A 16,457-nucleotide genomic window follows, 5' to 3' on the forward strand; every position below is an offset into this window, starting at 1 on the left:
GACTCAAAAGGTATCCATTTGAACCTTTTTGCCCCTGGGAACAAACTGTGAAAGTTTGGGCAGGAAATATGGTACTGGGAGGAAACCGTGGCAGAAATAAAAATCACCTCACAAAGAGCTCACAGGCACTCACTGCAGCTGAAGCAGCTCCAGTCACCTCACAAGATACAGCATCAGGGCGCTCTCACAGACAGAAAATGTCACAGCAAGACTCTCCATTTGAGTCAGATACAGAACAAATCCTCTCACAAACTTCTCCACAAGCCTCCTCAGTATCCCCAGTAATATTATTACAATTTGAAAAGATGCTTCATAAGGCTTTAAAACAAACCTCAGACCAAATAACAAAAAGCCTAACCAAAGAAATAAGAGAGCTGGGAAACCGCACCGCAGCCTTAGAAATAAAAATGGATGAAATTGAAATTACAACCCAAGAAAATATAACAGAATTGGAACAATTAAAAAAAGAGAATTTAATACTTCAAACTAAGCTTGAAGATTACGAAAATAGAGCCAGACGTTCAAACTTGCGCATAAGGGGAATACCTGAAACTGTGACAGACCTGCAATCTACTATTACTGCTCTATTACAAGAACTAAAGCCAGATATCCCTATTGAACGTTTAGAACTGGACAGAGTACACAGAGCCCTCACAGCCAAAAAGAAAGATGGACCCCCACGTGATATAATCACAAAATTTCATTATTACAGAACGAAAGAACAAATACTAATTGCTGCAAGAGAAAAAAAGGAACTTAATTTTCAAGGACACAATTATCAAATTTTTGCTGACCTATCCCAACTTACTATTACTAAAAGACGATCCATGAAACCCCAACTAATGGACCTGCAACGCCACAACATTATGTATCAATGGGGCTTCCCCTTTTCAGTCAGATTTAACTACCAAGGTACAATTTACAGAAGCAGATCAGCAGATGAACTACAACAAACCCTTTTAAAATTAAATCTGACAGAACCCACAAGCAGCAACACTTCCACACGCAGAAGAATGGCATCATCTTCACCTTCAGGCAGCACCCACAAAATTTCAGAACAAAATGGGAATCATCATTCTCACAAAAGAGGCCGTTATGCCACATCATCCATGGACCAAGAAGATTCAATGGACTGACATCCTAATTCCTGATATCTCTTCATTTATTATACTAAGAGATGGTTCTCTATAAAAAAACTTGTATTTATAACTGAATGTAACTGCATTCTGATAGTCACACACTGTGTGGGATCATGTTACATTCCAGTTATATTTCTTATTACTTCTGATTCATATAGCCTTAGAATATATAAGTGAAATAAGGAAATTCTTGTTCAGTTATATATTATCAGGTAATAATAATAGATTTATTACTTTTTAGGACAAATATGTTCAATAATCCAGAAGTAATGGAAGCTTTTTCTTTCATTTCTTAAAACAAATATATTATTACCTAACTAGTTCCTAGAATTATGTTTTTGTTTATTCTAATCTGAAGCAATACAACTTCAATTTTATGAGTTAACATATCTAAACAGTTACATATGAATAAAATATGTAATTGTTTACTCTAAAAGGGTTAAAATCCCAAAATAATTCAAACTATCTTCATCAATACCAAAGTTATTAACAGTACCTTTCTAACTGAATTATTTAGCCTAGGGCAAGACTAACCATATACAACCACCCTGGAATAAATAATTTCAACAAAAACTATATTCTGCACTCCAATTAATGAAACATCATTTTGATGTCTTTTGACATAGCACTTCTCTCCTGTAAGCGGAAGATCCGTGTACCCCCATTAGCCCTCCTCATTCTCCCAACCATATTATGTGGGAGTGTGACGAAGGCACTTATTCCCCTGAGAGAGATATTTATTCTCTTTCACGGGTAAATTGTGATTACTTGCAAAAAATAATTTATACAATGTATCATCTAATCTCATATGTTTTTTGTTTACTCTTTACTCCAGAATTCACTGGTTTCTTTTCTATCTATTCATCTCTTCAGTCCACACAGGTTGATCTGCGCAGTCAGCTCTGCATAACAAAAAGTAAGTCAAAACTATTTGATCTATTGCCATGGCACCACTGAATATACTTTCCCTGAATGTTCAGGGAATAAATGTCCCTCAAAAAAGGACCAAAGCCTTCCGTACTTTCCATAACAAGAAGGCTCACATAGTATGCCTCCAAGAAACACACTTCACCAAAGATTCTACTCCAAAATATATTTCTCCTTTTTATCAACAAATTTACACGGCTTCTGCCTGTACCAAGCAAAGGGGAACTCTAATTGCATTTCACCGAACCACACCATTCACTTTATCATCAGAAATTAAAGACCCAGAAGGTAGATACCTGATACTCATGGGTTATATAATGGATACAGCAATCACGGTGATTTCCTACTACGCTCCTAACAAACAACCTACACCATTCCTCTCACATATATTACAAGTGATTAATACACACAAAATAGGAACAGTGATAATGTGTCGGGATTCGAACCAGGTCCTCCTCCCATTTCTAGATAAATCACCTTTTTACACCATCCAAAATAACCTCTAGATTACCTTTTTCTCAACTTCTTTCCAAATACAATCTGGTAGATTCATGGAGAGAAAGTAACCCAATGAAAAAGAAATTCACTTATTTCTCGCACCCTCATCAAACCTTCACCAGAATAGATCATATTTTTCTAACAATAGGAATGATACCAGAAATTATTGCATCAGATATAATTCCGATTCCGTGGTCTGACCATAATGCAGTATACACTACTATAGCCTCAGCCATACCAAAAGCGCATCACCCAACGTGGTACTTACCGGACATAATGCTCAAACACCCACTACATCAGATGGCCATTGAACAAGCTTTAAAGGAATACATATCAATTAATAATACAACAGACATCTCCCCAATAACACTGTGGGAAGCTCATAAGCCTGTCTTGCGTGGTACAATACAAAGACAAATGGCACTATTTAAACGGGAACGCAAAAATCTAGCAAAAAAACTAGAACTCAATTTTAATGCAGCCTACATATCATTTCAAGATAATCCATCTCAGAGTACAAAATCTCATCCGGAAAAATCTAGATTGGAATACGATCTATTTCTCACTGAGTCAGTTGATAAATCCCTCAAACGCTCCAAACACAATTTCTACATGAATACAAACAAACCAGGTACATATTTGGCTCGGGCATTAAATTCAACTAACAAATCTTTCAAACCAATACGTTTGAAATTATCAAAAAATGTTTACACTTGTAATCCAGTTAAAATAGTCCATAAATTTCACTCACATCTCGCAACTTTATACAAGACAAACAATGAATTTAATCCTACAGAGGCTGAATCCTTCTTCTCAAAAATAACCTTACCTGAGTTATCTCAGAATCAAAAAAACAGTTTGGATGAGCCTATAACTATAGATGAAGTTGCTAACACCATAAAAGACCTAAAACTTAACAAAAGACCAGGCCCAGACAGCTACTCGGCTTTATACTATAAAATATTCTCAGAAATACTCTCTCCCATTCTCACTAAAACTTTTAACAAACTTCTAGATGGACATTCTTTTCGGCAAGAAACACTAATGGCAATTGTTTGTATGATCCCAAAACCCCTTTCTGATGATACTTCCTGTGTGAATTATCGGCCTATCTCTCTGTTAAACCTCGATATTAAATTATTAGCAAAAATAATAGCAAAACGCCTCAATAGCATTATAGGAAAATTAATACATAGAGATCAAGTAGGCTTCATGCCAAATAGACAGGCAGGCGATAATATACGCAGGACAGTGTTATTGGCACATATTGCTAAAAAACGGAAAATCCCTTTATGTTTTCTATTTCTCGATATTAAGAGGGCATTTGACACAGTATCCTGGCAATATATGCAATATTCATTACAAAAATGGGGTTTTGGACCCCACTTTTTAACATGGATCAAAGCATTATATAATAAACCCAAAGCCTATATAAAATATGCTGGATACAAATCTGAAACCTTTAATATCGAAAGAGGTACCCGACAGGGTTGCCCATTATCTCCCTTATTATTTGCCCTTATACTCGAACCCATGGCCCAATACATCAGAACAAACCAAACTATAACTGGCATTGAAGTAGAAGGTATTACACACAAATTATGTATATTTGCAGACGATATATTACTTTTTCTATCATCACCACAGGTCTCTGGTCCTAACTTAATACCAGCTCTTGATGGATTTGCAGCCCTATCCGGCCTTATGATTAATCCTAAGAAATGCCTAGTGCTTAATATTTCACTCACAAACATGGAATTGATCCCGGCTAGGGCTGCACTCCCATTCACATGGGCAGAAAAATCAATCCCATATCTTGGAATTCATTTAACAGCATCTCATTCTGACTTATTCTCAACCAATTATCCTCCTGTATTAAGACAGATCACAAATCTAATAAAACAATGGTCGCAACTTCCTTTATCCTGGATGGGGAAGATTAATGCAATCAAAATGACTATTCTACCCAAATTGCTTTATCTATTCAGAGTCCTCCCTATTCCAATTCCTTCCTATTTTTTGAGAATAGTACAAAAAAGAGCAACTTCGTTTATATGGGGCTCTTCTAAACCACGTATACCTATACACACACTACATCTTCCCAAAAATAAAGGAGGCCTGGGATACCCTAATTTTACTAACTACTACAGAGCAGCACATTTGGCCAGTCTGTCCAAATACCATGCAAAACAGGAAATCCCATTATGGGTATTTATAGAGGCTTCAGAAAATGACCCTCTATTAATATCAAATTTATTATGGCTTGATCCTAAAGACCGCTTTAAAATTCATAATCCCATAACTAAACACTTCTTATCTCTCTGGGATAAACTAAAAACCAAATATCAGTTACAATCTCCACACAATCCTCTCCTTTCTTTTATCAGAAATCCGGCCTTTTATCCGGCATGGATCTACCCAAATTCTTTTAAAGCTTGGACAACATCAGGCATTCAGACACTAAATGACTTCATAGCATCTAAATCATTCCTTTCATTCCCATCGCTTAGAGAAAAATATGATCTACCAAACTCTGAGATATTTAGATATCTCCAAATCAAAAATTTCTATACACCATTCCTAAAGGGGGATACACCATTATCCCAATTATCTATTTTTGAATCAATCTGTACAAAAGATCCATTTGCTAAAGGTACAATTTCATCACTTTATAATCAATTATATGGAGTAGCAAATCTTAATAGACCCTCTTACGTTCAGAGGTGGGAGGAGGACCTGGGACGAACTTTAGAAGACACGGACTGGTCTAACATATGGCTCACATCTAAGTCATCTTCACCCAACATCTTAGCACTGGAGACAAATTATAAAGTCCTAACTCGCTGGTACCTTGTACCCGCTAGAGTGGCAAAATATTCACCTAATACCTCAGCTCTTTGTTTTCGAGGATGCCCAGAAACAGGCACATATTTACACATATGGTGGATGTGCCCAGTAATCCAAACCTTCTGGAAGGAAGTCTTCGTGATTGCATCTAAAATATTTAAAAAAATAATACAACCAGATCCATATTTAACTTTACTTAATCTAAAACCGGAATGGTTAACACTCTCTCAATTCAAACTAATGATCCAACTAATAACGGCTGCAAAACAAACAGTGGCCAAGGCATGGAAATCTCCTACATTGGTACTAGCAGAAACAATTCACAGAATGAATAATACAATGTCCCATGCTAAGATGGTAGCCATCGATCAAAATCAAATTCCAAAATTTGAAAAACTTTGGCATCCTTGGATAAAACAACAGTTCCTGTCAAACTTCAATGACTCTGTCCTGTTGCCATGGTAACAGATTAAATGACTTACAGAGACACCCATTCTAAGGCTTCAAAGAGAACTAAAAAGAATAATAAACTGACGAGCGGGACAACCTTGTGGACCATACCTCTACCTTTCAACCCTTTTTCTTCTTTCTCTTTCCTTTTCTCCACCTTACGATTAAAGCTCATTATCAGAATTTATTTGACCTATATACACTCTACTTGTAAACAATATGTATAGTAGGTATAAATCATTTAAATACCTACAAAAGTAACTAAGGAAATTATATATATCTTTAATTTAGGTTTACGTGAACCCAATGTTTAATATTTGAAATTTCATGATATTTACCTATATAAACCCTACTGTAAAACAATGAGCTTACTTTATAGATCCTTGTAAACTTACTTTATGTATCTTTATAACATTGTATACTCAATAAACTTCTTTTGACAAGGAAATTTTCCACATTTTGTCATGTTACAACCAAAAACATAAATGTATTTTTTTGGGATTTTATGTGAGAGACCAACACAAAGAGGCACATAAGGCTCGGTTCACACTGGGGCGACTTGTCAGGCGACCTAGTCGCCTGACAAGTCGCCTCCCGTTCTGTGCTATGGAACCGTTCTAATTGGAGCGACGCAAGTCGCTCCGACTTAGAAAAAGGTTCCTGTATTACTTTGGGGGCGACTTGGGGCGACTTGCATAGACTTCTATGCAGAAGTCGTCTCGCAAGTCGCCCCGCAGTCGTTTGCAGGTCGCCTCGCTGAGGCGACCTGCAAGTCGTGCCGCCCATGTGTGAACCGAGCCTAATTGTGAAGTGAAGGAAAATGATAAATGTTTTTCCAAATTTGTGACAAATAAATATGTGAAAAGTGTGGCGTGCATTTTTATTCAGCCCCCTTTACTCGGATACCCCTAACTAAAATCTAGTGGAAGCAATTGCCTTCAGAAGTCCCCTAATTAGTAAATAGAGTCTACCTGTGTGTAATTTAATCTCTGTATAAATACAGCTGTTCTGTGAAGCCCTCCGAGGTTTGTTAGAAAACCTTAGTGTACAAACAGCATCATGAATGCCGGGGAACACACCAGACAGGTCAGGGATAAAGTTGTAAAGAAGCTTAAAGCAGGGTTAAATTTAAAGGTCAGGGATAAAGTTGTAAAGAAGCTTAAAGCAGGGTTAAATTTAAACAATGAGAAAGGTCTGGTTTCACCAGTGACACACCTCCATCCCTATTATAACATATATACAGAAAGGATCGCCATGAGACTTTATATGAAGGGAGCACAGTTAGCCACTGAGTAACAAAAGTAGATACAGTGCAATAATTTATTGAAAAATTAATATACATACATGAATCATAAGAGTATTAGCTCAGCCAATAAATTGTACATGATGAAATGGTACACATGTCATACAATATAGTATATATACATATACAAGCATCAAAGAGACCCGATGCGTTTCGCAAGACCAATTGCTCGCTCTTCAGGGGTCGATGCAGATAGTATGTATCTAGAATAAACAAAAAAATGTATCACAGTGGTGAATGTCAAGGCAATGGTAGAAGGGGCCGAAATGTAAAGCGACCCCACACTTACCAGTGGACAAAGCCAAAGTACCCATAGCTGAGTTCCCAAGGAGCGGCAGCAGCAGAAATGCGGTGCGGGAGCTGAGGGGGAGAAGACGAACAGTGACACCACCAGGGAGCAGCTGGGTGGCAGACATGGCATGGATAAAAATGTATGGCCCTGGATGTCTCAATATGTAAATTGGTGGATATCAGCTGAAACACAAATGTATATCTCTCAGTAGGTAGCCAAAGTATATAGTATATTATAAGTATATATATATATATATATATATATATATATATATATATATATATATATATTGCCGAATGAGCAAAAGTAGACAAAAATAGTACAATTGCTTGTATGGGAACATATGTGAACTGACCTGATCCAATAATGGAGCAGACATATAGACCGTGGGTGACCTAAAGTATATGTGGGAGGGCAATCCCTGAAATGGAAGAAACAAAATGTATGAGAGGCAATGCACGGGTAGATGGGTGTAAATGAGTGAAGTGAAACCATCAAATGAGTGATATGGTAAAGCAAGTGTATTTACCCTTACGTTGTAGACCACCTGGCAGCGGCAGAAACCTCTGTGATGTATCAAGTGTGAATAGGTGAAGAAAGTAATCACAGCCATGTCATACCGCCCAGCCTTTATCCCCGGAGGGGTCAGGTAAGCTCCGCCCCAACGCCATAGGAGGATGACGAGACACGCTGACGCAGGAGTGTCAGCCGTCAACAGGAGCACACATGCGCAGTGGTCTCCCGTCCATCCATGATGATGCACCACACCCTACCAGGTGACGCTGCAGCCGCGGATGCCACGCGATGGGTGTGAACATATGGCGCCGATATGCAGGCGGCCCCTCCTGTCAAAGGATGGGGAAGGGACAACAGGAGACAGGAAACTCCCTTGTTGCATATTGCAGCTCCCACACCAAACATGACACCGCTGACCGCCATGGGAGGCAGCAGGGGAAGCCATAGAGAATCACCACTGATCCAAACAATATATAAGGTTGAAACATGTATGTAAACTAGAAATGTATGCTTGTATATGTATATATACTATATTGTATAACATGTGTACCATTTTATCATGTACAATTTATTGGCCGAGCTAATACTCTTATGATTCATGTACCGTATATACTCGAGTATAAGTCAAATTTTTCAGCCCTTTTTTTTTGGGCTGAATGTGCCCCCCTCAACTTATACTCAAGTCACCGCCATCTGTCTGAATGATCAGCGTGTCATGCAGGCAGACGGCGGCCGGCGTGTGATAATACCATTCAGAGGCTATTCCAGCTTTCAAAAGCCGCGCCTCTGCTCGTCTGTGATAGGCTGAACACTCCATTTCCCAGCTGTCCGTGGTATGAGAATGAGAGAATATCCGTGATAGACTGACCGCTGACTGCTGAGTGTTCTGCCTATCACAGACGAGGAGGAGGCGCGGCTTTTGAACAGTGAAATGGCTGCCAAAGTGGATTATCACACGCTGATCGGAGGATGGAGATCGCCACAGGGAGGATGGAGATCACCACAGGGAGGTTGCAAAGGACACAGGTAGGCTGCACAGGGACACAGGACACATGCACACAGGACACATACACATGTACAGGACACAGGACACAGGGACACATACACATGTACAGGACACATGTACAGGACACAGGGACACATACACATGTACAGGACACATGTACAGGACACATGCACAGGACACATACACATGTACAGGACACAGGACACATGCACATGTACAGGACACATGCACAGGATACAGGTAGGCTGCACAGGACACAGGGAGGCATGCAGCTGCAGATGGGCATTGTTGACCCTCTTTTTCCACTTACAGTAGCTGCTGCATTTCTCACCCTTGTCTAATACTCGGGTCAATAAGTTTTTCCCAGTTTTTTGTGGTAAATTAGGGACCTCGACTTATACACGGATCGACTTATACTCGAGTATAAACGGTATGTATATTAATTTTTCAATAAATTATTTCACTGCATCTACTTTTGTTACTCAGTGGCTAACTGTGCTCACTTCATATAAAGTCCCAGGGCGATCCTTTCTGTACATATGTTATAATAGGGATGAAGGAGTATCACTGATGACACCAGACCTTTCTCATTGTTTAAATTTAACCCGGGTGGAAGACACCCATACAGCCCCAAAAACTGGTCTGCTGCCACCCCCAGCCACTGTGTTCTACATTTCTAGTTTACATACATGTTTCAGTCTTATATGTTGTTTGGATCAGTGGGGATTCTCTATGGCACTGTATTCCCCTGGCGGTCAGCAGTGTCATGTTTGGTGTAGGAGCTGTGATATGCAACAAGGGAGTTTCCTGTCTCCTGCTGTCCCTTCCCTATCCTTTGACGAGAGGGGCCACTTGCATATCGGCGCCATATGTTCACACCCATCGGGTGAAGTCTGCGGCTGCAGCGTCACCTGGTAGGGTATGGTGCGTCATCATGGATGGACGGGAGACCACTGCGCTTGTGTGCTCCTGTTGACAGCTGACGCTTCTGCGTCGGCGTGTCTCGCCATCCTCCTATGGTAAAGGAAATAGGGACTTTCAGGAAGCCATGGCCTGGTGAGGTCATGTATTTCCATCCCTAGGGACTTTGTATGATATCATGATTAACGGGGGGAAAGGGATGGGGGAGAGAGGGGGAGGGAATGGGAAGAGGAGAGAGGAAAAGAAGAAGAAAGAGGGAAGGGGGGAGAAAGAGGGGAGGGGGGAAGGAGAAGGGGGGGTTTGGAGAGGGAAAGAAAGGGGAATGGAGATGGAGAAAGGGAAGAGGGAGAAAAGGGAAGGCAAAAAAGGAGAGGGAAGGATAGGGGAAGGCAGAGAGGGAAGGGAAAGGCAGGGAAGGGTGAGGTGGGGGAATGGGATAAGGGGTGATAAGGGGTGACTGTGGATGTGAAGGAAAGAGAGGTGTAGGGAAAGGAAGGGACATTAAGTGTGGAAGCGATAAAACTGAAACGGTGGTAGTGAGTGTGACGAATTTACCTAGTGAGGAAGAGGAGCCCAATAGCAGGGAACCAGGAGGATCTTGCCTCAGCCGAAAATTGTGACAGTGCCGTGTGTGGGGAGTCTCGTGTGTCAGGACCACCCAGGGAGGCCCATAAATAGCCCAGCCGCGGGAAGGGCCACCAATGCCACGCCATGTAGCAGGAGGAGGGGCGCCAGGCATCGGATAGCGGATCTCCGGCCATCGGACACACAGCCAGCTCCCCCATTGCACACGAGCATGGTAACAGAAAAGCTGCGCGTAGCGGCGTCGGAGGGACGCCGCACGCACAGCGTCTGGTGCGTGACATCGATGTGCATAGACGGCGCATCCAGCCCCCCGGGCCAACAGAAGGGGAGGAGGCCCGCAAGGCACATCGCAGCTCCTGGAGTAGGAGGGAACCAGACAGCACTACAGCCCAGAAGTGGCCCACCGATAACAGTAACAAGATCTAATAGTAAACTAATAAAATTAATAATAATTGAAAATAAAAGGATATATATATTTATTGGTGGAATAACAGGTGAATATTTATGTAATTAATCAGTTGAGAATTAAATATAATAAAAAATTATTATAAAAACAGGGGAGACTAAACATAGGTCATCAAGTGCAGAGAGGGTAATATAACAAAACTGATGGAGCTAAACCACGTGCTTCCATTCCTAATTGTAATCAATAAATTGGAGGAAGTTAGGAAAAGGAAATAGGGACTTTCAGGAAGCCATGGCCTGGTGAGGTCATGTATTTCCATCCCTAGGGACTTTGTATGATATCACGACCTGGTAAGGTCGTGAATATCCATCCCATTTACATAGAAGGAGAAGGGGGGTTGGTTAAAAGGGAAGGTGGGACTTTGTATGAAGCATGTGACAGCAAGGAAGTAATTGGATGAATGTAAAGGAATTTATTAGACAAATAAGTTTGTAGACGTACAATGGTCAATAACATTGATACAAGGTAACATACATATAATATTTAGACCATAAACATTGTCCGTATAACATGTGATAATATCAATGGTATGCAATACACAAGGTAATGAACAATAAAATTGAAGGTAATCACTTATAGTAAAACACTGTAATTCCCTCATTCACCTCAAGGAGAATTGACATAAAACAAAAGTTCAAACGGTAATGCCTGCAGAACCTATGGCCTCACTAGACCTGAGAGGGAATAAAATGGGTAATAATTGATAAACTTAGTGAGATAGATGAGGACACGGCAACCGGTAGCTCTACACGCTTCGTGGCTTGAATACCACTCGTCAGGAGCAAGCACGTGTAGGATCTATAGAAACATGATAAAAATTTAGGAAAGAAAATGGAGATGAAAAAACAATGTTTGGGGCAAAGTAAACAACCTCGAGAGTCGAGGCTAAACTCACTGTGGTTATCTGGGTTATTGGTATAGTAGTGGGACCCTGGAGGCGGTCCGGATTACATCTCCAACCGGGAGCTGAGGTGGAGAGCCCCGCAGGCTCGGAAGGGGCAACACCCAGGTTAGGCATGAGACACAGAGACATGCTGGGGGGGGGAATGTATTGTAAGCAGCTGAAAAATGGGGGGGAAAAAGAAGGGGGGGAAGGGAAGGGGAGTGGGGAAAAGGATGGGGGAGAGAGGGTGAGGGAATGGGAAGAGGAGAGAAGAAAAGAAGAAGAAAGAGGGAAGGGGGGAAGAAAGAGGGGAGGGGGGAAGGAGAATGGGGGGGGGGTTTGGAGAGGGGAAGAAAGGGGAATGGAGATGGAGAAAGGGAAGAGGGAGAAAGGGAAGGCAAAAAAGGAGAGGGAAGGATAGGGGAAGGCAGAGAGGGAAGAGAAAGGCAGGGGAGGGTGAGGTGGGGGAATGGGATGAGGGGTGTCACGTGCTTCACGTGCTTCATACAAAGTCCCACCTTCCCTTTTAACCAACCCCCCTTCTCCATCCTCCTATGTTGTTGGGGGCGGAGCTTACCGGGCCTCTCCGGGGATAAGGGCTGGGCGGTATGACATGGCTGTGATTACTTTCTTCACCTATTCACACTTGATACATCACAGAGGTTTCTGCTGCTGCCAGGTGGTCTACAACGTAAGGGTAAATGCACTTGCTTTACCATATCACTCATTTGATGTTTTACCTCGTTCACTTCACTCAGGGATTGCCCTCCCACATATATTTTAGGTCATCTAATTCACCCACGGTCTCTATGTCTGTTCCATTATTGGATCAGGTCAGTTCACATATATGTTCCCATACAAACAGTTGTACTATTTTTGTCTTCTTTTGCTTATTCGGCAATGGTTGACACATATTTGTTTGTATACTGAAGAATACATACTCATATATATATATATATATATATATATATATATATATTGCTATAATATACTATATACTTTTTGTTTACTCTCTTGGCTACCTACTGAGAGATATACATTTGTGTTTCAGCTGATATCCACCAATTTACATATTGAGACATCCAGAGCCATACATTTTTATCCATGCCATGTCTGCCGCCCAGCTGCTCCCTGGTGGTGTCAGTGTTCATCTTCTCCCCCTCAGCTCCCGCACCGCATTTCTGCTGCTGCCGCTCCTTGGGAACTCAGCTATGGGTACTTTGGCTTTGCCCACTGGTAAGTATGGGGTCACTTTACATTTCGGCCCCTTCTACCATTGCCTTGACATTCACCACTGTGATACATTTTTTTGTTTATTCTAGATACATACTATCCGCATCAACCCCTGAAAAGCGAGCAATTGGTCTCGCGAAACGCGTCAGTTCTCTTTGATGCTTGTATATGTATATATACTATATTGTATAACATATATACCATTTTATCATATACAATTTATTGGCTGAGCTAATACTCTTATGATTCATGTACAGTATCTCACAAAAGTGAGTACACCCCTCACATTTTTGTAAATATTTTATTATACCTTTTCATGTGACAACACTGAAGAAATGACACTTTGCTACAATGTAAAGTAGTGAGTGTATAGCTTGTATAACAGTGTAAATTTGCTGTCCCCTCTAAATAACTCAACACACAGCCATTAATGTCTAAACCGGCAACAAAAGTGAATACACCCCTAAGTGAAAATGTCCAAATTGGGCCCAATTAGCCATTTTCCCTCCCCGGTTTCATGTGACTTGTTAGTGTTACAAGGTCTCAGGTGTCAATGGGGAGCGGGTGTGTTAAATTTGGTGTTATTGCTCTCACTCTCTCATACTGGTCACTGGAAGTTCAACATGGCACCTCATGGCAAAGAACTCTCTGAGGATCTGAAAAAAAGAATCGTTGCTCTACATAAAGATGGCCTAGGCTATAAGAAGATTGCCAAGACCCTGAAACTGAGCTGCAGCACGGTGGCCAAGACCATACAGCAGTTTAACAGGACAGGTTCCACTCAGAACAAGCCTCATCATGGTCCACCAAAGAGGTTGAGTGCACGTGCTCAGCCTCAAATCCAGAGGTTGTTTTTGGCGTATGAGTGCTGCCAGCATTGCTGCAGATGTTGAATGACCCCTCGCTGACGAAGTCCAGCTAGGACGTAAGGCTGCGTACGGGGGGAGGAGTTTACATACGGACGTCACGCGCTGCCACACTGTGTTCACTATGCACCAGATCAGTGATTGTGCTGCTGCCAATTCATTTTAAAGTGCTCTAGAGCGCTCGTTTTTTGCTTTTATTTTTTGCAAGTGACTTTTTATCAATAATCTACGGAGTGCACTTAGATTGTGTCCTCATTTTTTTATATGCATTGGAGCGGTCACCAGGCACCAGGAATTACCATCATCCCTGTGGGGATACATGTGACTTTGACCTCTGCTTGCAGAGGTCCACAGAATCTGGTAAGCGCATTTTTGTTTATCTGGGTGAAGTTGAATATGACCAATTACACCATTGGAGTATACACATCATATATTTGTCATAAGTACATTTGACAGTAAATACATTCCGGATGTGCTTTGGACTTTTTATTGTTTTTCAGTTTCCATTCATTGCGCTGCACTTACCCCCATTTTTTACTATACGTTTTTAGGCATATGTGATTACCTAAAGTGTTCAGCTTGCATACTTTTGCGATTTAATATCTGTTTGCGCTGATTGTCCCCTATTTTAATGTCTCCAGACCTAAACCCTACTATTGAGCATCTGTGGGGCATCCTCAAACGGAAGGTGGAGGAGCGCAAGGTCTCTAACATAAACCAGCTCCGTGATGTCGTCATGGAGCAGTGGAAGAGGACTCCAGTGGCAGCCTGTGAAGTTCTGGTGAACTCCATGCCCAAGAGGGTTAAGGCAGTGCTGGAAAATAATGGTGGCCACACAAACTATTGACACTTTGGGCCCAATTTGGACATTTTCACTTAGGGGTGTACTCACTTTTGTTGCCAGCGGTTTAGACATTAATGGCTGTTTGTTGAGTTATTTTGAAGGGACAGCAAATTTACACTGTTATACAAGCTGTACACTCACTATTTTACATTGTAGAAAAGTGTCATTTCTTCGGTGTTGTCACATGACAAGATAGAATAAAATATTTACAAAAATGTGAGGGGTGTACTCACTTTTGTGAGATACTGTATGTATATTTATTTTTCAATAAATTATTTCACTGTATCTACTTTTGTTACTCGGTGACTAACTGTGCTCACTTCATATAAAGTTCCAGGGCGATCCTTTCTGTATATTAAAGCAGGGTTAGGTTATAAAAAATATCCCAAGCTTTGAACATCTCATAAAGCACTGTTCAATCCATCAACCTGAAAATGGAAAGAGTATGGCACAACTGCAATCCTAGCATTAATCAGAGAAGCAGCCAAGAGGCCCATGGTAACTCTGGAGGAGCTGCAGAGATTCACAGCTCAGGTGGGAGAATCTGTCCACAGGACAACCATTAGTTGTGTACTCCACAAATCTGGCATGGAAGAGTGACAAGAAGAAAGCCATTTTTAAAAGAAAGCCATAAAAAGTCCCGTGTACGGTTTGCAAGAAGTCATGTGGGGACACAGCAAACATGTGGAAGAAGGTGCTTTGGTCAGATGAGACCAAAATGGAACTTTTTGGCCTAAAAATAAAACGCTATGTGTGGTGGAAAATTAACACCGCACATCACCCTGAGCATGAAACATGGTGGTGGCAGCATCATGTTGTGGGGATGCTTTTCTTCAGCAGGGACAGGAAAGCTGGTCAGAGTTGATGAATTGAGCTAAATACAGGGCAAACTTAGAAGAAAACCTATGAGTCAGCAAAAGACTTGAGAGAGGAGGTTCACCTTCCAGCAGGACAACGACCCTAAACATACAGCCAGAGCTACAATGGAATGATTTATATCCAAGCATTTTCATGTGTTATGCCCCGTACACATGGTCGGATTTTCCGGTGGAAAATGTCCGATCGGAGCGTGTTGTCGGAAATTCCGATCGTGTGTGGGCTCCATCGGACATTTTCCATCGGATTTTCCGACACACAAAGTTGGAGAGCAGGAGATAAAATTTTCCGACAACAAAATTCGATCGCGTCAATTCCGACCGTGTGTGGCCTGTTCCGACGCACAAAGTGCCACGCATGCTCAGAAGAAATTCCAAGACGGAACAGCTCGTTCTGGTAAACTTAGCGTTTGCAATGGATACAGCACTTTCGTCACGCTGCAATGTTAAAAATGGTTTAATACAGCGCACTCTCTTCTTCTTTATAATGTGACAAGAATATAGTAGTTTTGCTGCTCATATTCACACACACTTCTCACAAACTTATTTCGTTACTATTTATCTGGATTCTCTCAATATATTTTGATTTCTCACATCTGACAACATATTTTTGTTTATTTTTTATATATTTTTTGGCTTTAATGTAGATTCTTTTTTTGTGTTTGTATTTTTTTGAAGGGTTTTTTTTGGGGGGGGATTTTGATTTGTACTCCCGAAAACGTTTGTGCGTGTTTTTTGTGACAAGTTCCCACAACACCATTGATATGTTGTTCTATTTAATCTGTAGGAGATTGTTTGGTGTTGTT

The 16,457-nt window shown here is 41.1% G+C and overlaps 1 protein-coding gene across 1 annotated transcript in view; it reads left to right on the top strand.

Annotated features, from left to right (window-relative positions):
* QPCT (glutaminyl-peptide cyclotransferase) overlaps nt 1-16,457 on the top strand; it is a 425,195-nt gene that overhangs the window by 107,887 nt on the left and 300,851 nt on the right. The gene's annotated exons all lie outside the window — the stretch shown is intronic.

The sequence above is a fragment of the Aquarana catesbeiana genome, linkage group LG04, assembly GCF_042186555.1.
Source record: "Aquarana catesbeiana isolate 2022-GZ linkage group LG04, ASM4218655v1, whole genome shotgun sequence".
NCBI lineage: Eukaryota > Metazoa > Chordata > Amphibia > Anura > Ranidae > Aquarana > Aquarana catesbeiana.